This window comes from Eschrichtius robustus, chromosome 9 (genome assembly GCF_028021215.1).
Source record: "Eschrichtius robustus isolate mEscRob2 chromosome 9, mEscRob2.pri, whole genome shotgun sequence".
Lineage (NCBI taxonomy): Eukaryota > Metazoa > Chordata > Mammalia > Artiodactyla > Eschrichtiidae > Eschrichtius > Eschrichtius robustus.
This window is the reverse complement of record NC_090832.1, coordinates 48,789,448-48,811,532: the sequence shown is the minus strand read 5'-3', so window position 1 is coordinate 48,811,532 and position 22,085 is coordinate 48,789,448. Positions and strand designations below refer to the sequence as shown.

Here is a 22,085-nt window from a genome sequence, read left to right as displayed (position 1 = left end):
GGGGCCTCCACAGCTGCACACAGACACGCAGGGCACCACGATCTGCTGTGCGCCCCACAGCTGGGGCAGGCCCCAGGACGGGACCCAGCTCAGACAAGGCCTTCCGTTGTGGCGTATTCCTCATGGCCCTGTTTCCCCAGGAAAAAATGTTTTTTCCTCTGGCCGTTCATTCTGGCCCCAGACGAGCTCATTCTCCCGTGTCTTCCTGGACACGTGAACCTTCTAACAAGGTTCGAGATGGCAGCAAAGGTGTGAGATGGCAGCACCTGCCACTCTTCTCCCACCTTACCCACCCCTAGTAAGGGCACAAGGATAAGTGCACGTTCAGAATGGTGAGGGGCACAGGGCAGTGAAGAGCCTGGGAACAAGTCGATGCCACGCCCAAGGGCATCTTCAGCACCCTGACATCAAGGGGACCCCGTAGGAATTCAAAGGAAAGGGGCTAGTCTGGGGGAGGACAGCAAAGGTGGCTGGAGAACACCCTTGAGTCTCCCACATAAGGAAGACATCATGGGCCTTGGCCAATGTCGGATACACTTTGTTCTACTACCTCATTCTTATTTCTTTTATAGAAATATTCATTCGCCTCACTGAAAATCTGCAAACTCTGGGACCCCTGTGATGACGGAGCTTTTACCTCTGGCCAGTGTTTCTATGCACATATAAATGTTAACCCTAGTGGAGCGCTGCCATCCTGTCTGTCACAACTGACAGCACACATAACCTTCTGAGAGAAACAAACAGGGAGGGGAGGCGCCTCAAGTATGAACAACGTACCTAGTACAATTAACTGCAGGGTCTATTGCAAGCAGTAAGGCACAAGCGTAGGCTTTACCACCCAATGATCCCTCTCACCACTATGAATTACGCTCCAAAACACAGAATTTTGGTCCACAGCCAGGGAGGAAGCAGTTGGCTTGGAAACCAAGTTCTGTCCTAGCTCTGCTGTTTATTTGCTGTGTGATTGGGCAGAGGGAGAGGGTACAGCAACAGTCACATATTAAACAACCCACAGGGGCCAGGCAGGTAAAAGAAATGAATGGAGCAGGTGAGACGGGGCTGGGTGAGCTGAAGTGCCCTGCCCCATCCCAAGAGGACAGCTGCAGCGCTGCCTGGGAGGGCTGTTATCATGAGGGAAGGCAGGCTCAGTTCTGCCAGACCTTCCAATTTTTTGGTTTTTTTCAAGAGAAGCTGGAAATCTCAGTTTTTATACAAAAGTGCCCAATTTTTAAATGTTGGTTTAAATTTTTAAAATGCACCATGTGGTCCAACAAAACATAAATGAGGGTACCGTACAGCCCACAGACTGGTTTGCTATGTTTATAAGTCATAAGAGCTATCCCTTGGTTTCTCTTTCTGTTAAATAGGAAGTTGACTGCTATCTGCCCACCACTTGGGGTTCATTTAAGAGCACAGAAGGGGTTTTTATTATCATATAACAAAAAATCCAAGTACCTTCAGATGCACGAAGCAGGGTAACCCAATCTCTTATTTTTTTTTAAAAAACCAGGGCTTACACAAATGCTCACACATGGGGCTTGATGTTTTGTAGAATTATTTGAAATGTATACTTCTACATGATAGCTTCTAAAAAAACAAAAGAGGTAACTTGTAATAGTCTTAGAGGATGAGGGGTGAGTAAGTGGAGCGAGTGGTGGGGTGAAAGCTTGCTTGGAATGGCTTTGATTTTTTTAACAAATGCTATGTGGAGACCAGTAGTGGAGACAGCCCTCTCAAGAGGCTCTGCCATCAAGGGCAGCAGGGATGTGAGGTGGCTGCCACAGGAGAACGCGAGGTGAAGATAACATATTTTAAAAATGGATGAAATTACAAATGTGTGTATGTTGATGGAATGAACAACATGTTAAAGCAAACAGACAAGCTAGCAAAAAAAAAAAAAAAAAAATCCAAGTACCAACTAAAGGAACTGTGTCAGCAAAATACTAGACAGTGTTGGGTGCAGTAAAAATTTTATTAGTAAGAGTTAAAAAGCCAAGATCTAGTTATACAGGTTTTCCTAAACAAGAAGACAGAAAAAAAAGAAAAACTCTTTACTACAACACACATTGTCCCACATTTTACACTGTGCCATTTCTGTATTTGTCCTTTTTAGCCTACTTCTAGCAGTCTCTCTCTTTGCTAAAATACATTAGTTGCCATGGAAACGATGTCATAGTGCGTAAAACCATTTACTGTCCTTGGAAAGGCATTCATGATAAAACTGAACGGCAGCATGTTTTAAAAAGAGACCCAACAGAAAGCAGTTGTGTAAGAACACAAGATCTCAAAATCGTGACTTCAAAGTATTCCTCCACCACCACTGTCACGTGGCCCTGTTTCCCCCAAATCAACCAGAGAAGCACTTTTCCTTGTTACAGACACCAAGCATATGCAAAACAAAATCTCTAACCTAATGTTGGAGAAAACAGTAGACTCACTAGAATTCACACTTGCCTCCCTGGGTGGAGGGAGGGGGCGGGAGGGGGATGGGAGACTGCAGAATCAGGATAGTTTGTAGGCATCATAACATCTCTGCTAACGGGGACGATTTAGTCCTGTGATACATTCTGCTGTCCAACTTTGTTATCAGAGGTAGAAATAATATTCAGGACATAGAGATTGAGACTTGCATTCCTTATCCCCAAAGATTAGCAAGACACTCCCTCTTTTTTCCTTTCATCAACTCAAATCATATTCACTCCTTTGAGAAAATACACTGAGCATCTCTCATGTACCACACTGGGGAAGAAAACAGACAGGCAAGGTACATGGCACCAGGAAGCTTAAAATCTAGCGGGGCCAGCTGGGCGGGTGGGAGCTTAAGAGACTTCCTGGGCCATGTGAAGAGCTCGACTTTATTCCAACTCAAGAGGACGGCACTGAGGGGTGTTACCCAGCAATGTGGTCTCAGTGGATTTTTAAAAGCTTGCTCAGCTGTGGGACTGGAGCCAACAGTAGAGGAGGGCAGAGCGGTAGTGTTATCAGAGCAGCCTGGCCCAAAGAGGACGGTACAAAGCAGTCAGAGAAATGTGATCTCTAACTAGGGTGACCTTAGGCCATGGCTTGTCTGTGAAAGCGCTAGATTACACCTACTGTCCCAGCAGCCTGTCAGATGAAGCTTCTGTCCAGATGTTTCATTTTTTAAACCAAGGACGGTTATTAAGAGTTGCATTAAAATGCACCAAGATTGGCTTTAGCCATGGTCTTGCCTACCAGTGATGAGACAACTGCACAGTGAAGAGAATTTTCTTCCTTACGTGTGATTAAGTCTCAATGACAATCCATCTCCTTTCCTGTCCTTTTCCAATCTTGGCTGCAGTAAATACCTCTCTTTCAAGGAAAACAGGCAGGATGCTCACCAATAAAATAAAGAGCACTTGGACACGAGCAGCTGGGGCAGCTAACTCCTACCATTCTCAGTTGGTAGAGCCCCTGCCAGACACTGGATGTACTGACCAGCTGTGCTGACCCACTGCGGCCTGAGATGCACAAAACACTGGTCAGAAGGGTCCACGGGAAACAGAAAATTACAGGTTAGGTGTATGTGAAATATTTGCAGGAAACAGACCTTTTCAAGAATGGTGTGAATGCTCTCATTACAGTGTTTTTGTCATTTATCTATTGTTACTCTATTTTACTTTGCAATATCCTCTTCAGCAGCAATGGACTGAAAAAGAAAAAAATGCAAATTAAATGAAAAATTACTGAATTTTTGTTTTTTTAAGAAAGATGATGATGTTAGCTCGCACAAAATGTTCATTGGTATTATTCACCATGGTAGCCTTAATGATATCATTCACTATATAAGTCCAATCTGCTAAAGAAGCATCAGTAAGTACTTCAAATGTTAACAGTTATTGTAACAAGACTGTGCCCAAGGATGACAATTTAACACAGGCAGCTATGGAGGGTTCACGGACATAGCACTCTAGGAAGCATGACTTTTCCTTTAGATCAAATGACTGCTATTCTATGTTGATTCCGCTTATTTTTACGTTCAGGTGTTTTTGTGCACATAGGAAAAGTGAAGTGAGAGCTTTAATGTGTTGGTTTCATTAGCAGAAGAAAAAAACCACACAAATCATTCCAGTTGTATGTTAGTATTAACATGCGTTTTAAACAGAAGAATCAATTAATTTCAGTTACGGTTTGATTTTTTTTTTCCCCATCTATTTCCTGGGATCAAAATGAAGCTGGTGGAAGTTCATTCTGTCACGGATGAAACACCTCATGCTAGTGTGACTGCTACTGTAATCTGTCAAAAGTTTAACACGAGATGAAATTATTTGTTTTTGCAGAATACAAGTACAAATTTTGTGATGCTATAAATAATTGTCCTTACTAAATCAAGAAATCTATGGAGCAGAAAGTTATTTGACATGGGTGTGGCATACGCATAATTCATAACTGCATTCAAACAAGTGGCTATATCCTACCAATTCAAAATAAACTATAAATGTAGAAATTGATAAATAGTCAGAAAAACTGGAACTCTGAAATTTTTGTGACAAAGTGCTTTGTGAATACAAAAAACACTTCAGCACGGTAGTACACGCCTTCTATTTGCCGCCTGTCATCATCAACTAGGTTTTAGAAATGTTTGAGAAATGACTCTCTAAGCCAACCTAAGTGTGCCATGATGGTATGTGGATGAATCCTGTGAAGTCTGGGTGTGTTCTGTTGCAAAACAGTTGGAAATCTTCGCTCAAAGTAGTGAATGAAGTGCCAAAACACTTCAGCTTTTAAAAAGCATTTAACAAAGTACAGTTACTGAAAACAAGGCTTGCGGATAGGAAGATGTTAAAATTTATCCCAACAAAAGCAAAGGAAGCCACTAAACACATTAGATAATTCAGTGTCCAAGATTTAATTCTGAAACAGTATTACAGATATTTTGGAGTATCTCAACTTGTGGCAATATTTTGATGATGTTCCTGGTTTTAATTGGATACATTTATATTCTGTACCACAGTGGAGTGAAATTATGAATGATCTATGATTTTGTGTCACCTAGATGTGATAAAGCATTCAAAAGGACCATAGGGGGACTTATTTTCATGAGTTTTGCCTTATAAAATTATTTATTGAAGATAAGAATCCTGAATGGGGGTAAAAGACTTGTGAAAATACCTGGGCTAAAATGTTCACACATTTCGGTGTGGAAAAAAAAGTTATTCTGAGAAAAGCCTCCATTTAGCAGAATTTGCTCTGAGCTTACGTGCATCTGTAGAAAGAGTTATTTTCTCAGTTAAAAATATTGTGATGTATACATAAATGCGAATTGAAGATAGTAATAGCTTCAAATATTAACTATAAAACACAACTTTGAAGGAAATTGCAGGCAACTCTATGAGAATTAAAAACAATTCATTCTTTATAAAATAACAGTGACATGAGTATTAAAGACATATGGCTGAAAAACTGGCTAAAGTGAGTGAATATGTACCAAGAATAATTATCGTCTTATGTTCTTTTTCTTGTTTAGATAACCAGTATAAAAAGATTTTCTTGCTCTAATGTATAGGGACATGTTTTTAAGTTTTAGGAATTTTATTTTTGAGAAGATTGTGAATAAAACTATTTCATAGGTCAAAAATATTATGAAAATGATATCAGTTAATAAATCAGCGGGTTTTTTAAGTTCTATAATTTAAATTATTTTAGTGACTCCTTTCAAAAAATGTTATGGTCCCCTATCCCTCACTCTCTTGGCTCCCCCAACAGATGAGAGAAAATATGAGATGTATTTATGTTTTGAGAAGGGGTGTTCAAAGTGTCGCCATAATTTTCTAGTAGGAAAATACAAAAAGCAGTATCTCAACAGGCAACTTTCCACCTGACTCCGCCCCACCAAACGTATGCTTTTTAAAGCAAGACGAAAGATTTCCCTTCCAAAATTACTAGGCATTTCAAGAAACAGCAGGTTTTAAAACAGCCTCTTAAATGCAACATCATCCTCGTATGAATGTCGGAGATAAAATGTATTCAAAAAGAGCTAACTGGTTTTTTTCCCCCTCTCTCATTTCAGTGTTCTGGTAACTACTTATGAATTATACTTGGAAATGAATCCCTTCATAAACTCATGCTTTATTCAGTACATGAGGATTGAATAAAAATGAAGTGCTTCTCCCCTTATAGTCAGTCAGAGACGGTAATTTCTAGTATTCACCCTGATACCTTTAAAATATGGAACTGAAGGATCACACCCTGTAAGAATTACCTTCTAGTCTCCAGCATCCCAGTTAAGTTCATTAGAGAAAGGCCTGAAATTCTAATACTTTCCATTGACCTGAGACTCCATGGCAACCGAGGTCCTTCCTTCCAGGACACTGGGAGGAAGTGCCGCCAACTAAACAATGGGAAGCCCAAGCTCCCCACTACACTGTGGAATATCTGGTGGACGACTCTGCTCCTTGAGAGGACAGATCTTCCCACTTCTTGCCCAAAATGAACCTAGTACAGGTAGGCTAAGCCACAATTTACCCAAAGGAAAAAGCATATTATAGGAATACAGGTAAGCAAATTTGCCACCATCACCGTCACCATCGTCACCATCATCATCCTGTTAAAATACAGCTCAAATGCAACGTAGAAGGTTTGAAACGTACACTTCCTACTCAGCTGCATACATTTCTCCATAGTTGAATTCAACTTGATCATGACCACTGCATTTCTGCTGATGGTAGAAAAAACAATCTTGCTACTTCAAGATAACTTGCTCTTCAGATTTAAAATTTTCGTTGCTTCAGGGCAATTAGTCAAATTGAGCTCATCTCAGACTGCCTCTCAGGGCTGTGTTCCTTTTCAAAAGGGCTGTGTTCCTTTTCCTCTCCCTCCTTCCCCCAGGGGGAAGATTACAGACCACCACATGATGGGGCGAGGACCTGGCCCAGGCACTGTCCTCTAAGCCCTCACTGGCCTCCCTGGGATGTCTCATCCCTTTGTTTTGGGTGCTAGCCTGGTTCTGCTGATGTGATTGGTGGAAATCTGCAGCCAGTCTTCAGCCTGGCCCAGTTCATTCTGTGCCCTCTTCATCCTGACCCGGAGACTCTCCCGCCCAGCTCCCGCAGCACCTCCACATTTGTCCTAGGGGGCCTGCAGGATTGTTGGGATTTCTCCTCCATCACATGTAAGCTTTGGGAAATGAGGGGAAGGCATATCATCTCAGGGCTGTTTCTGCCTAGATATGCCCCAATGCAGGGTCCACTCCAATGTGGCTTCCTTCCAGATATCCAGATGGGGGCGGGGCAGAGTACAAGTGCTCTCTCTGGGCAGATTCTCCTCCGCCCACCTGGAGTGGGGCATCTCAGTGACCCATTCATTTCTTATCTCTAGCCTCCTCCAAATCTCTACAAACTCCATCCTCCAACCCAGGAAGGCATTTCCTCCTTCCTGCAGCCTCCCCATCCTGCATGGCTGACTGTACAATATACGCCACGTCTTCTGAGATCTGGCTCCTCGGAATCCGCAAATCACTTTGCTTCTAACAAAGCCTGCCTCTCTTAAATGAAGGCCTGGGCTAACTCTGGTCTCTGAAACATGCCTCAAGGTCCTGTTTTGGAAGTCAAAAGCTGAACAATGTCTTCTTTGTCTTAGGCCATACTCTGTCCTTCCCCTGAAGTAATGGAATCCTCAGCCTCAATGGGGGAGACTCCCAGAGCAACAAGAATTAGAAGGAAGGGAAAGTAAATTGAATACTAGTTCAAAATATTATCCCCACTGAACCAGCTGGTCATAATGCAAGGTCTCAGAGGTCCCAGAACACTCATCCAGGATTTTTAAAAAGTGCAACATACTGACATGTCATTTTTCTAGACGACACCATTTATACATAATTTGAACCAAGGGCAAAAAGGGAACTATGGCTTCCATTTTCTTGAATTCTTTATATAAGAATTATTGTCCTTGATCTCTATTCTACTGTTGAGTGGATCCATTCAACAGGAAGCCACCTTGTTCAGCATCATTTAGAACCCTCCACCTCCTGGGTTTCTTCTTTCCAGGGCCTTCTCGCCTTTGCCTCTCCTCCTCCATATCCACTGTGTTCACCCATCACATCCCTAAAAGCTCAGGCCCTTCCTTGCCTTATCCGTCATCCCAATTCCAGCTCACTCCCCTATCCAGCCTGAACCCTACTTTCAGCTAATTCAACTGATGCTTTTTTTAATCTCTTAGAACGTCTTCTTCATTTGACTATTCAAACCAACTCTCACCACAAGGTCAGATATTCCATTCCAAAGTGACAAGTACTACCAAGAAAAGTCACAAAGGTGAGATATTCCATTCCAAAGTGACAAGTACTACCAAGCAAAGTCACAAAGGTGAGATATTCCATTCCAAAGTGACAAGTACTACCAAGCAAAGTCACAAAACTGGGCTAAAGGGACCCATTAAAAATACTTACAAATTCCAAAGGAGCCTCACTATTTCTCTGTAATACTTTTTATCCATCTATTAACACATTATCCTATATTTTCCTGGCTGTTTGGGCTTTTTCTATATTCTCCAAGTCTCCCTCCCATCCCCAAATCTTCCAACCTCGGATGATGGCTCAGCCTCCAATTTTACTGAAAACTTTCAGGACACTCCACGTCTTTGAACTGCTTTTCACATAAAAATTTCACTGTCATCTTCACCCATCTTGAAGCGACAGTTTAAAATCACACATGTAAAGTACTGTGCCTACCCTTTAGTAGTCATTCAAACTTACAAATACCTTCCTCATCTGTTCTTTCTCCCCCCGAGTTGCTGCTAATTTTTATCCCTTTGAGGGCTACAGTGGGTTGAATGGTAGCCCCCAAAGTATGTCCATCTGGAGCCTGGGAATGTGACCTTATATGGAAAAAGGGTCTTTGCAGATGTAATTAAGGATTTTGAGATGAGATCATCTTGGATTATGGTGCGACCTAAATCCAGTGACAAGTGTCCTTATAAGAGAAGGCCATGTAAAGACACACAGAGGATAATGTTGTGTGAAGATGAAGGCAGAAATTGTACTGATGGGTTTACAAGCCAAGGAACGACAAGGGTTGCTGGCAGCCACCAGAAGCTCGGAAAGAGGCAGGGAACAGAGTCTTCCTGAGCTGACACCTGAATTTCAAGACTTCTGGCCTCCAGAACTGTGAGAGGAAATTTTCTGTTGTTTGAAGCCACCCAGTACATGGTCATTTGTTACAGCACCCACAGGAAACTAATACAAGGGCTCCTTCTATACCTGACACGATCAGGTATCAGGTCGTGTCCCCCACCAACTCTTTGTTGATCCCCTTCCATCCATTACCCCTCTCTCCCCAGCCTCACCAACATCACCCTCTTTAGTGGATCATTTCTGCATGTTCTAGCTCATCCAGGAGGCACCAAGAGCCCAGCTGAGTGTCCTGGTGGGGAGCACAAGCAAGACTCCTCCCACAGTGACAGTGCTGTACCTCAAACGCGTGGGCGCATTGCTGTGGCAGTGGAGGCTGGGATATTTCATCCCCTGGAGACACAACCTCTGTCACAAGCCAGGGATGTGAGATCAGGGACGGCACTGGGGCTCCCCTTGGGCCCCCTAGACTGGGAACTCTCAACACTTTGCCACACTGGACTCTTCTCCGTATGGCATAGTTGGGCTGAGGTACAATCAGAGAATGTTTGGAGCTGCAGTTTTCCAAGCGCCAATCCTCCTTGTTATACACTTAGGTATAAACTAACCAGAACTTCCCAGGAGCTACTGGCACCCACAGAGGCATGTGGTTCTGCTCATGACACGGTAGTCCTTATAGGTTCTTCCCAGCCATACCTCACCGGCCTTCAGTGAGCAATCCTTGGCCCTTTAGAGAACTGCCTCCAAGTCTCAGCAGTCTGAAGTCAAGAATCTGTTGAAGGGCTTCCCTGGTGGCCCAGTGGTTGAGAATCTGCCTGTCAATGCAGGGGACACGGGTTCGAGCCCTGGTCTGGGAAGATCCCAAATGCCGCGGAGCAACTAGGCCCGTGAGCCACAACAACTGAGCCTGCACATCGGAGCTTGTGCTCCGCAACAAGAGGGGCCGCGACAGTGAGAGGCCCGCGCACCGCGACGAAGAGTGGCCCCCGCTTGCCACAACTAGAGAAAGCCCTCGCACAGAAACGAAGACCCAACACAGCCAAAAATAATAAATAAATAAATTAAAAAAAAAAAAGAATCTGTTGAAATAATAACCATAAGACACAGGGAATTATACGGTCAACCGCACTTATATGAACAGAAGGGTGTGGTATGGCATATTATCTGTGCTTTGGCCCTAACCTGCTGACAGAATTAGAAGCTGGGATCATTGCATTTTCAACCAAGGAGGTGAAACATAAGGTGGAACTTAAAACATTATGTGCAACCAAACTCTGGATTCTATCCCATGACTCTGAGGATCTACCAATGCAGAGGACCTGATGTGTTATCGACAAGAGGAAAATTTACTCAAGATGCATCTCATTCCAGAAGTACTGAGAACACTTTTAAGACCTCCCAACTTGGAAGCTTAGAATCAAGATCTACAAGCATTTAATAAATCCACAGTTCAGTGTAGTGTTTCATGGCACAAAGCAAATTAAATGAGGTGTACTTTCAGCCTTCTAGAAGCTTGCTACTGAAAATGGACAGTATTGACACTGACGTACCAAAGTGACTGAACACGAACAAGCTGGATAAATACACGAAGTGGTGATATTATACGTTGGCCAAGGGGAGAGTGCATCTTGTTAGTGGCGTGTGATCTCCCACATTGAAGGTGGTGCTCGTGGCAGTGGGGAGGCGGGCGGGGAAAGCACTGAAATCATAGACAGCGCGTGGGGAAGGAAAGAAAAAAGTTCACTACCGCTTTCCAAAGACCATAATGGCTTTTCAAACAACAGTGAAGCATAAGGTCCACCCCTTCCCCCTCTCTGCTGTTAGCAGTTGGCCAACATCTACAGAAGGTGTTTTTAATGCTCTCCATCCCTCGGATACATTAAACGTGGCATCCAGGTGAGGACTAGGCAGGCGAAGCCATTCATGAGGAATCACAGAGAGCTTTCCACAGGGAGCTGAGAAGACTCTTAATGAGGGGCTGACAAACATTGCCTGTGTGCTGTTGTGTCTTTTGTTACAGAAATGACTCAAGTAGTCCCTCCCTGCAACCATGGAAAACATTTTATAAGGTTTATTGTCAATCACTCTGTGGAAGGATATACAGAGGCTGTGGTTGGGTTCTAGTGTTAAATCATTACTCTGTAGGACCTTAAGTCTCGGCTAAGGAGATTCTCCAGATATGCCAAATGAACAAAATGAATGCATGGAAAGGAAGGCACCCTCACAGCCACAGCTGGGTTTCATGTGGCTGAGGGACTCAGCTAAATGCTACTGTGAGAGGTCCAGCCATGGGTAGGTGCACAGTAGGTGAGCCTGCCTCCTTCCGTTTCCCCAGGCTCCGCAGACCTTCAGGCACAATACCAGTGGTCCATTCTGCCACTTTTCCCTCTTCTATCACTCACTGTTGTATTTTTCCAGTTTCTTCCAGATTTTGAAACATTCTGCATTTCTCCCTGGTCTTGGACATCATTGTGCACTATCGGTAACTTCCTGTGGTTTTTGGTGAAAATCTTATTGATGAAAACCTGATGACTGAGGGCAAAGAAGTAACTGTTGCCCTGACCACCTTAAATTTTTAACAAAAAGTTCAAGATTATGGACAAAAGATCTTTAAACACATACCATTCTCAGAAGACAATGGTGGTTCTGAAGACAGTATAGGACAGTCCCCGAACCTACATCACATGGGTCCAGAGAGTGAATCTAGTGCCGTCAGAAACTACAGAAGCTCAATGTCCAAGGAGATGCCAGCCTAGCCTCACAGATGGCGAGGAAACCAGCTACATATTCCAGCACTCTGCCCCCAGGGCCTATCTAAACAAATACCTGCTGAGTATCTACACCATGAATGACAGTGTGCTACAAGCTATAGGGGGACAAAAAACCCCAACATTTTTGCACATATGAGGCCAATGGTCTGTTGAGAAGGCAGGACCCACATACACAGATTTCCAGGAGACCTGGATTCTAGTCTAAACTAAATGAGGAACTGCACGTATGACCTTGGGCAACTCACAAAAATTCTCTGCTCCTTGGATTCCTCATATCAGGATTTAACTAACAACACAAGGCATCATTTCTTAGGAGGCAACTGAGAGGCACACATGTTCAATGCAAGAGAATGAGGAGATGAGGGGAAGCTGCCCAGGGCTGGGATTCCAGCTGGGCCTTGAGAAATGGATAGAGTTCCCGGGGAAAGGAAGGGCTGGGGAGTCCAGGAAAGGAGAGCAAAGGCCAGAACACGTATTCCATACTAATGAGATACTATGTTGACATCCGGAGAATCAAGTGTTAGCGTGATGGTGAATGAGGTGAGCCAGGAATGCCTCAGAAAGTGGAGATGGGGGAAGGTGCTGAATGCCAGGCTAAAGGATTTGGCCTTTCTCCCGTTCACTGGGTTGTTAGGGGACAAGGCAAAAGAACCAGTATTTACATCAGCCAGCACATGAGTTTTGACATGGATCAACACCTCCTCAACTCAAGCTAGAAAGCCTAAGAGTGAAGCAACTGGAATCATTACTTGCAAACCACAGGAGGGCCTGAAGGACACAACATATCATGAGAATATCGATCAGGCAAAGGCACACACGAAGTACAGCTACAGAACTGGCATTTTCAAGCAGGAGATGGTGATAAAAGGTACAGAATGACAGAGTGTGAGAGTTCATTAACAACTCAGCTCCTGTATCTGAAAATGATGAGAGGCTATTTGTATTTCTAGGAGGTCAGACAATAAAAAGGTGAACCCCTCCAAACTCTGAGAGCAAACAAGAGAAACCTTTAACAGAAATCAGCGATTTTCAAATATCCTTGTGTGCATATGCCTAGCTACCGGAAGCATATCACACAATTTCTGGAATAAAGTTTAAATTGAAATAAAAATCAAATTTTACAAGTGACAACATTTGAAATTGTTACTGCTTCCAAACAGATACTACAATGTGTGGAAATGAAGGAACTCGTTGGTGTTTATTTGCCTATTCAGTAGAATTTCAATTGGGCAGAATTTCACAGAAATACAGATTCAGTAACTTCTTCTGGGGATTAAAAGAAGAAAGGATTGGGAAAAGTGCCCTGGGCTTTGTTGTGGTAAAGGCAATCTGACTCATTTTTAATTTTCCATTAAAGCCCTACTTTTCAGTATAAAGCAGATGGAATCCTTATACAACTCCTTGAAAAGCCTACTATTTTTGGGTACCTCCAAGATGGAAGCTCTGAAGAAAATGAAAGTGTTTGAATTCATCAGATGAAATCCCACCAGCACATTCAAAAGGAGCAGGTACTTAGAAATCTTAAAAATACAAGGTAAGAGGTCTTTCTGTGACGGATTTCTGATCCCCAGCCTCTCCTGGGCTCAGTTCCCTCTGGCTGCGGCTGATTGATGATTTTCTACCACTTCAACAGCCAGTTCCCACCACTGTGGCTGAGTCACTGTGCTTCTTCATTCCTTGTCTTTCAGAAGCTGCCTCCCTGATGGCTCCATCCTCAGGGCCATTCTCATTCACAGGAAAGATGTCAGTGTTCAACCCTGCCCACCCCATACCTCCTGAGTCAGAACTGGGCCTGGGACTATGCATTCTCTAAGACCCTCAGAGGACAGTCATGCAACCACGGCCCCAAAGCTCTTTCCGTATCATGAGATAAGGCCTGGTTAGACGTATCCTGTTTGTCTTTCTGCCAGAGTGGATGGTAGAAACAAGAGGGTGATCTTTCCTGTGTGTGGACTGTGAGGTACTGGGCTAGGAGGTGGAGGGCACTGCCTCTGGCCTGTGGTTTATAACCTTGTTTGAGAGTTGGAACAAATTTAGTGTTAAGAGCATTGATTCTGGAGCCAGACTGACTGTCTGGGTTCAGACCCCAGCTCTGCTTACTAGTTGTGTGACCCTGACCAAATCACTTCACCTCTAGGCCTCAGTTTTCCCATCTATCAAATGGGAATAATAACGACAGTACCTCATGGAATACTGCTGGGTGTTGAGCTGACAAATCAACCACGAATAAGACATAGTCCCTTACTTGAAAGAGCTCCCAAGTCAGGGAAAAAGAGCAGTATCTTCCCACTGTCCGACCCAGCTGACTCCACTCTGCTTTATAAGTCAGGCTGCGACGAGGGTGATGATGAGAAGGTAACCAAGTGCCATGGGAGCCCAGAGACAGGACCAAAGTGGGGCTTCCCAGAAGGTAAGTCTTGAGTGGAGCCACAGAAGGAGTGGGGCTTCCCTGGGGGCAAAGGTGCCTTTGTATCCCCCAAAACCTAACACAGAAGTAACTGCAAGGCAAAGGCAAGGAGGCTTGAGAGTACGCAGGGAACGAAGAGCCACAGCTTTGGAGCAAAAGCAGGTGCAAATTTAGGAACCAGACACACCTGGCTTCACTAGTAATTAGCTGTGTGACAATGGGCAAGTTACTTTACCTTTCTGAGCCTCAATCTTCCCATCTGACCTGCCTCATCGAGTTGTTGTAACCAAGTAAATTACTGTATGTAAAGCACTTAAGGCCTCTGGGATTCAATAACAAAGGTAGGTATGATTATTTTTCTGGTATATTTAGGGAGAGGTGAGTGGCTGTGGGGTGTTACGTGCTTTTTTACACTATCACAGAGGGCAATACAGGTCAGAAAATAAGTAGTCCTCAGGAAAGGTCTTCTGAATTCAAATCAGCAATGGGCTAAGACTTTCCCACACCTTACTTTTTCTCCCCCAAACACAGTTAATGGGTGCTCAGTACTCATTTGCTCAAACCAACGGGTGCTGCCTGAGGTCACGGGTGGACAGAGGCAGAACAGGTGATGATCTTTGCATCCAAAGAAGACCCAGCAACAGGACTCCAGTCTGCTTCACACCCTGAGCAAGGCACCATGCAGGTCATTCTGGAAGCAGGCTGAGATGAGTGGGAAAATGCTCTCATCCAAATGAGAGCTCTCCAACTCAGGGCCTTACAAACGTTGTTAAAGTTTCATGAGTCAGTAAGCATTATCTTTTCTTCCCACATGTTTATTAGACCATAAATCCAGTTCAATTTATATCCTTCCAGGATTACTGTGTTCTAATCAAGTCCAGAGCGCTACTTACTCCGAAGTTGTCTGAACTACATGTCACCCACGTCCATTTGGATAATACTGTTCAGGCTTCTCAGGTGCTTTAGTAGCCAAAAATTAGATTTGCTCAACTAGAAACACTGAAAAAAATTACTTTCCTCTAAATAACCCAAATCACCTTTTTTTCATAGGAACCAAGTGCATGAAACTCATAACTCATGGGGCTTTTTCCTATTCTGCGGTTTATTCTACCTTCAGAAAGTCATGATGACATTCTGAAGTCAAACTCAAGGGATGCACATTGAAAATAGGTTAAAATTCTGGTTAACTGACTAAAACAAAGATATCCTTTTATAGGGCTAACTTCAAAGTACTTTTATGTTTTCTACTGAAGAATGAAAAAGGTTCTGCATTTCTTAAGAAGACTCGCTAAAAATGCTATTTTCCATCATACTATTTCAACTAATTTCCTATGTTTTCCAATAATTCTTCATTCAGAACTGACAATCACCCACATCTCTTTCTAAAATATTCAAAATGTCCTTTTCTGCACAGAATACGTTTTTATCCTCCCTTCCCTAAGGGATATATGTGTCAGATGTACACGTTACGTGCGTATGTATGTATCTACATATATACACACATGAACAACAGCAGCAAACACACAGCTTTTCTATGTGTGGGGTACTATTCTGAGCACTTTACATGTATTAATTATGGACTCCTCACAGCAAACCTTTGAGGTAGGAACTATTAACTCCATTATAAAGGTGAAGAAAGGGAGGCACAGAGAGCTTAGGTAACTGGGTCCAGCTCACACAGCTGGAAGGGGTCAGACCAGGACCATACCCCGAGTCCATGCTCCTGACCACAGCCCTCACCTGGGCTGAAAGGGTTGAAACCTGGCTTTAAGTGGTGACTGCCACCTTGGCACTTAGCCACTCGGGGCCTCATTTTTCCTCATAAGTAAAATGGACGTGCTGGACTACATGATCTCTAAGTCCCTTACTATTCAACTGCCTACAAGATACTTTGACCGGAAAGTCCAAAGTGTCCATGATAAAGTCATCATTTAAACACCCACTCCCTGCTGCTTTTACTGCATTGCTTGTCTGCATGTCTTTCTCCACCTACTTCCCAAGGACCCCCCTCTGCCTCTCCCCTCACACAATATGCTATCTCACCCTCTCTTATTCTGTCTCTTTGGCTCCATCCCCACTTCCGTGCAGCACCTCATCTATGGCTCATCTGAGTTTCCATAACTACCTTCCCTGCATCTGTCTTGACCACCTCTGGCCAACAGCCCACACTGTGGCCAGATGGATCTTTATAAAACAAATCAGACCAAAGTGGCACCTCTGCTTACAACTCTTAAATGGCATTCCTGACAAAGTACTTTTCCACCAGCCCCATCTTCTCCCTCTGTCCATCTCTCTACCACCCTCACCCACCCTGAACGACTTGCAGTTTCCTAAAAAGTCTGTGAACCTGCTTTCTGGGCTGCTCCTTCTGGGGCAATGGCCTTCCCACAACACTCAACTGGCCAATTCCTCCTCTGGCCTTCTCTGCCTCGCCACCCCATTTTCCCACCTCTCTGTGGAGTTCATGCTCTCTTGCGGACCCCTAGAATCACGGCAGTTATCACAGTGCTCAGAGACTTCCTCGTGCAGTTCCTTGGGCCAGGATTATAACTCTTTGTCTCTGAAGCATCTAGTTCAATGTCTGGCAAGTGGTAGATACAATGAATGAATGTTGCTGGATGAGTAAATATGTAGGACGATTCACAAATTCTTACAGACCTATCTGTGGGACACACAAGGACCCAGCTGAAAATAAAGAATCACACAGAGTAAAAGTATTTCCAGTATCAACATGCTTTGCTTTCCCATTTTTTAATTTATTTTTTTATTTCCTAGGTGAGCAATAAATGAGGGTCTAAAATGGAAAGCATGGCAGTAGAAATGGACATTTTATTTTGTATTTAAACATAAAGTTATATTTCCCAACAACCAAAAGTATCAATTGCCAAAGCATTTACGCCACCCCTCTTTATGGCATGTAACACATTTTAATCAATATCATCAGTATATCCATACGTAGTATTTTGCATATTGCCTCGTAGCTAAGAGCAAGGGCTTTGAAACCAAACTAACTGGGCCTGAATCCTGACTCTACCACTTACTAGCTATGTATGATCTTGAGTTAGTTATTTAACCTCCCTTGCTTCAAATGCCCACCTGTAAAATGGGGATTATAAGTGAAACTACTTCATATCGTTTTTTTAATTGAAGTATAGTTGATTTACAATTTATATTAGTTTCAGGTGTTCATATCATTATTGCTAAGATTAGAGCTTAAAAGATTAGAGCTTGACACATAGTAAATGCTCAATAAAAGCAGTTATTATGTATTATTTTTATCTCCTCTAGCAGACTAAGCTGAACAGAGAGAACACAGCAGAAGTATTCATTTTCATAATCCTATCTCCCAGTGCCTTGCACACAATAACATACTGGCCAATGTTTGCAGAACAGATGAATATAATAAACTGTTTATAGCAAAAATATGTGCATAACTAAGTATGATGACTAGTACAGACAGAATTGCTCCTGGGGAGGCCTGTGGAGAGCAGGGATTATCCAGAACACTAGCAGTTCACCCCGCTCCTGGAGGTCTGGGAGCTCACTTAACTCCATGGAAGATGCAGGGCTCACAGTCACCAACTCAGGGTATCTGCGGGATGGAGGGGACCCAGGTGGGACTGAAGACCTGGGCAGATGACGCTCCCTTCCCATGAACATGGCCTGGGGCAAGAAATTTCTCCTCTGGAGTCTGTTTAATTTCCTCTTCCAATTAGAGAAGGTATGACTGTGATTTCTAAAGACCCGCTTAGCCACTTGGGGAGTCTATAAAATCAGCAGATAAAAATCTTGGCCAACAAAGGTGCTACTGGAGAGCCACATCAAAGTCAGCACAGGAGCCATCAGGTCACTGTATTACAGGAAATTACTGGGTGGGAACTGGCCACTAGAACCGACAAAAAGTAAGGTTTTGGGAAACATGTTTAAAATGAGAAGGTCTGAACCCATAAAATGAAAAGTACAAGACAATGATGGGTATAGGCTCTAGGTTTCCATTTAATTCTCATCAGCCTACAAACTCCTTGAGGGCAACGACTGTGCCTTGTTGAGCGGCAGTATATGGCAAAGCTGCTGGCCCAAAATACATTTCTTCTTGAACTTTTTTCTGGTCACATGGCTTAACTATATTTCCCAGGCTCCCCTGCAGTTAAATGTGGCCATATAACTGGCCCTCAAGTAAAGTATGTAAGTAGAAGTGATGGGTGTCATTTCCAGGCCTAGGCATTTAAAAAGTCAGTACATCCCCTCTATTCCCTCTTTTGTCCTTCTGCCAGCTGAAAGCAGGTTACAATGGAGCGCTATGGGATGGGAGAACTTGGGGTCCAGAATCACTGCATGGAAGAAAGACACCCACTGATCAGAAATACCCATTTTGAATTATTACATGAGGAATAATAAACGTCTATTGCTTTTGAGGCATTATATTTTTGCAGACCTATTTGTTACAGCTGCTAACATTAGCTTAATTAATCCAGGTGCTTAGCACATACCAAAGACCTAGCTCACATTTGTTGAAACAAGATAAATAAGACCAGGTTCCTTCTTCCAATGTGCTGCTCAAACTAATGCTGGAAATAGACATGTGCCAGCTGCTGAGATATGAAAACAAAATTGGACGCATGGTGATTTGTTTGAAGGTGAAAAGATGGAGAAAGCATCCCAGAGTAGAAGACTTCTGAGCTGGGCTCTAGGTTTAACAGGACCCAAGCAAATCAGGTGGGGTTGGAGATTCCAGACCCAGGAGAAAGCATAGAATAAAACTGCAGAAAGCAGAGTATGCGTTTGTTCACATTCAACCTCATCGTTCTCTTGAACTCGGTCAACAGAGCGCGAGTTTATTGTGCACTGACTTTCTTTCCTGGGTCTGGCATTAAACAAACAAACCATTGTTGTTGTTGTTGTTTTTTACAGTACGCTCATTAAGCCTTTTGCTTTTTTTTTTTTAATATAAAAAGTTCCAAGATGGATGCCCTTAGAAAGCGCAGAAGTAAATGTTTAATGAACCATAACAACTCTTTTCTAATAAAATTCTTGAAGAACATGAGACAGTTCTATTACTTATAATAGTCAAAGAGCCATGCTCTTAGGAATCAAGGGGTTCAACCTAAGTTTTGACATTATTGATTAAGGATGTAATAGTCACTGGCTTACAAAATGGAACATTAAGTCCCCAGATTTACATTTATATTTCCTCTTCAAGAGGAACATCAAGCAGATGGTTTAAGAGATCAGTCAAAAGATTCTCTACATCCTTCGATCATAGCTAAGTGCCTCCAAAACCTGAGATAGTTAACAAAACCACTTCCTCCAAAAATCTGTGAGTCCCTTCATCTGAAAGCACAGTACCCATGGGGCAGGGACTCGGGAGAAAGAGCACAAAGGGTGGAAAGTATTACAGTCAACTTGGTGGTGAGAGGAAGGATGTGGGCGTCTGAAGGCTACCCTGAAGCAGGGAAGAGACACAGTCTCCAGTGGTCTTCCAAATACCAATTTAATGCTGTGTTAGCAATGTCCCCAGGAGCTTGTTTAAATATAAGGGTAAAACAACAATTACTAGGCGGACAAGACTTCATTTCAAAAGACTTCAGTACTCCTTAGACTTGAGAGAAGAAGCAAGTTAGGCTGCCTCACTCCTAGCAAACATCAATTTGACTCTCTTTCAGAAACAAAAGTCTTCTTCCCCCATACCAATTTATCCTACCCCCTACAATGAAAGGGGGTTAAAACTGGGTGGGGGAGGGTGCTACCTTGAAAGTAAAGCAACTCTTCAGACAGCTGAAATCATTTCCCCCTTAAATCTAAGAAATACTGCAGCTGCCAGTCAACACTACCGGTCCATGAATACAGCAAAATGCCAGCACCTGCCACCCTGCATCTGGGGCCTTTTATTTTTTGGTAAATGTGGCAGGAAAGACTCTCAGGGAGAAGATCAACTGCTTTATCTGAGAAAAAGGGAAGCCCCAGGGAAGAGAAACAAGAAGCATCGCGCCCATCCTTGGGTACTTTGTGCGTCTCCTCTCTGTGCACTGAAAGGGCTCTTTGTGTCACACACACACACACACACACACACACACAGCCGGCGAGTCTGTGTGATTTATTGGGGGGAGGAGGGGCAAGAAGGGTGATTTTATTATCCCTCTTCTCACTCAGTCCCAGCAAATCTCTGCCTGGGCCCAAGCTCGGTGGCCTCTTTCTGGCTCAGTCCCCTCCGCCTGTGGGCGCAGATAAGAGAGGGGAGGCAACCAAACAAAAACAGTCATCGATCTAAGGAAGTCGAGAGGAAATCCAGCGAGCAGGGAAGGGAGGAGAAAGGAGCCTAAGGGAGCAGGAGGAGTGTGGGGGTCAGAGGAAGAGGAGCTACGGCTCCAGCACGGGGGACCGGGGACGGGTGGGTGGTGGCACAGGAAGAGTGGAAGGGAGGATGGGGGAAGTGCAAGGGACGTGCCAGAAATAGGCAGGAGGATGCGATGGGGAAGGCGACGGCCGCAAGAGGAGGAGGCAGAGAGGTGGAGGAGTGGGGCAGGGGTGGAGTGGGGTGGGGAGGGAAGCAGCACTGGGCTTCAATTATTAAGTGATTACATCATCCCTGACATTAAAACAACACACACAGCCCGGGTCCCCGCGGGGGGCCCCGAAAAGAGGGCGGGGGCGGAGTCTGGGCCAGCCTAGCCCCCAAGCCAATTCCTATTCACAGCGGGCGCCCGCGAGGAAATGGGCCCCCCATCCCTGCGCTACCTCGGGGCCGCACCCGGCAGAGGTGTCCTCCGGCGCGGCCACAGGAAGACTCCGAGCGGGGCCAACTCCCCGGCAGCCCAGCGGGGCGCCCGGGAGACGGCGGTGGCCCAGAGACTGCAGCGCTGGGCCCCGCGGCGGGGGCGGCGCTGCGCGGGGGCGCCGGCGGCCGGCGTCTCCGCAGCATCCCCGCAGCCCCGGGGCGCATCCCCGGCCGCTTACCTGCGCTGCGCTCAGGCTCCGGAGCCCATTCACATGGTCCTCTCCCCGCCCTCCTCCGGCGCGGCCGAAGCGGCTCCGGTGGTTCCTCGGCGGGCCCGGGAGCCCGTGGGCCTTCTGAGAGTGCCCAGGGGGCGGCGCCGGGTGTCCCCGGCCCGGCGGCCGGATCCCTCCCAGGCGCGGGCGGCGGCTTTGTGTGAGCCCGGGGAGCCCTCGGTGCTCGGCTTGAAGCGCCGCGCGCCCGGACGGCGGTGGACGCGCGGCTCCGAGAGCAGCCTCTCCTCAGCTCCCGCGGCCGGTCGGCGGTCGGGTCTCGACGGCCTTCGGCTCGCGGCGACCCCTCCTCCTCTCCCGCGGCAGCCCCCTCCCCGCCGGCTCCGCTCCTGACAGATGGCGCAACTGCAACTACGCGCAGCCGCTGCCGCGGCTGCTCGCAGCTACTCGCGTTGATGCTCCAGCCCCTCCAGCCCCAGCGGGGAGCGAGGAGGGGGCGGGCCGCACCGCGAGAGTGGCAGGCTTCGCTGCCCTATCAACGGGCCCCTCGGGCGTTTGGGGGCGGGGGCGGGGCGGCGATGGGTGGGGCCACCGAGTGGGTAGAGCGCTTCTGTAACATCGGGCACCCTGGCTTGCTTGCCGTTTAAGGTGTGAGAGGGGAATGCGAGATTGCAGGAGTTGTGTGTGTGTGTGTGTTTAAGGTTTATGTGGACTTGGGATAGTGGGTTAGGGTGAGGAAAGAAGAGAGTGTGAGCTGCAGTTTCTGCTTTGCGGAAGATTGCAGTCGCCACTGCAGAAAGGCATCTGCCATTCCCTCAAAACCATGGGAACCTGCCTCGAGAAAGGGCTGTCTTGCCTTTCTAGTGTCTTTTCATTT

General features: G+C 45.2%; 1 protein-coding gene across 3 annotated transcripts in view; it reads right to left on the bottom strand.

Moving 5' to 3' along the window:
* FYN (FYN proto-oncogene, Src family tyrosine kinase) overlaps positions 1–21,675 on the bottom strand; it is a 204,970-nt gene extending 183,295 nt beyond the window's left edge. For 2 of the 3 annotated variants that reach the window (XM_068551228.1, XM_068551229.1), the window contains exon 1: positions 21,218–21,673. The gene's annotated coding sequence lies outside the window, so the exon portion shown is untranslated. Of the gene's footprint in view, positions 1–21,217 lie in introns of all 3 variants that reach the window. The other variant, XM_068551230.1, reaches the window with a different exon arrangement.
* Positions 21,676–22,085: the final 410 nt, after the last annotated feature.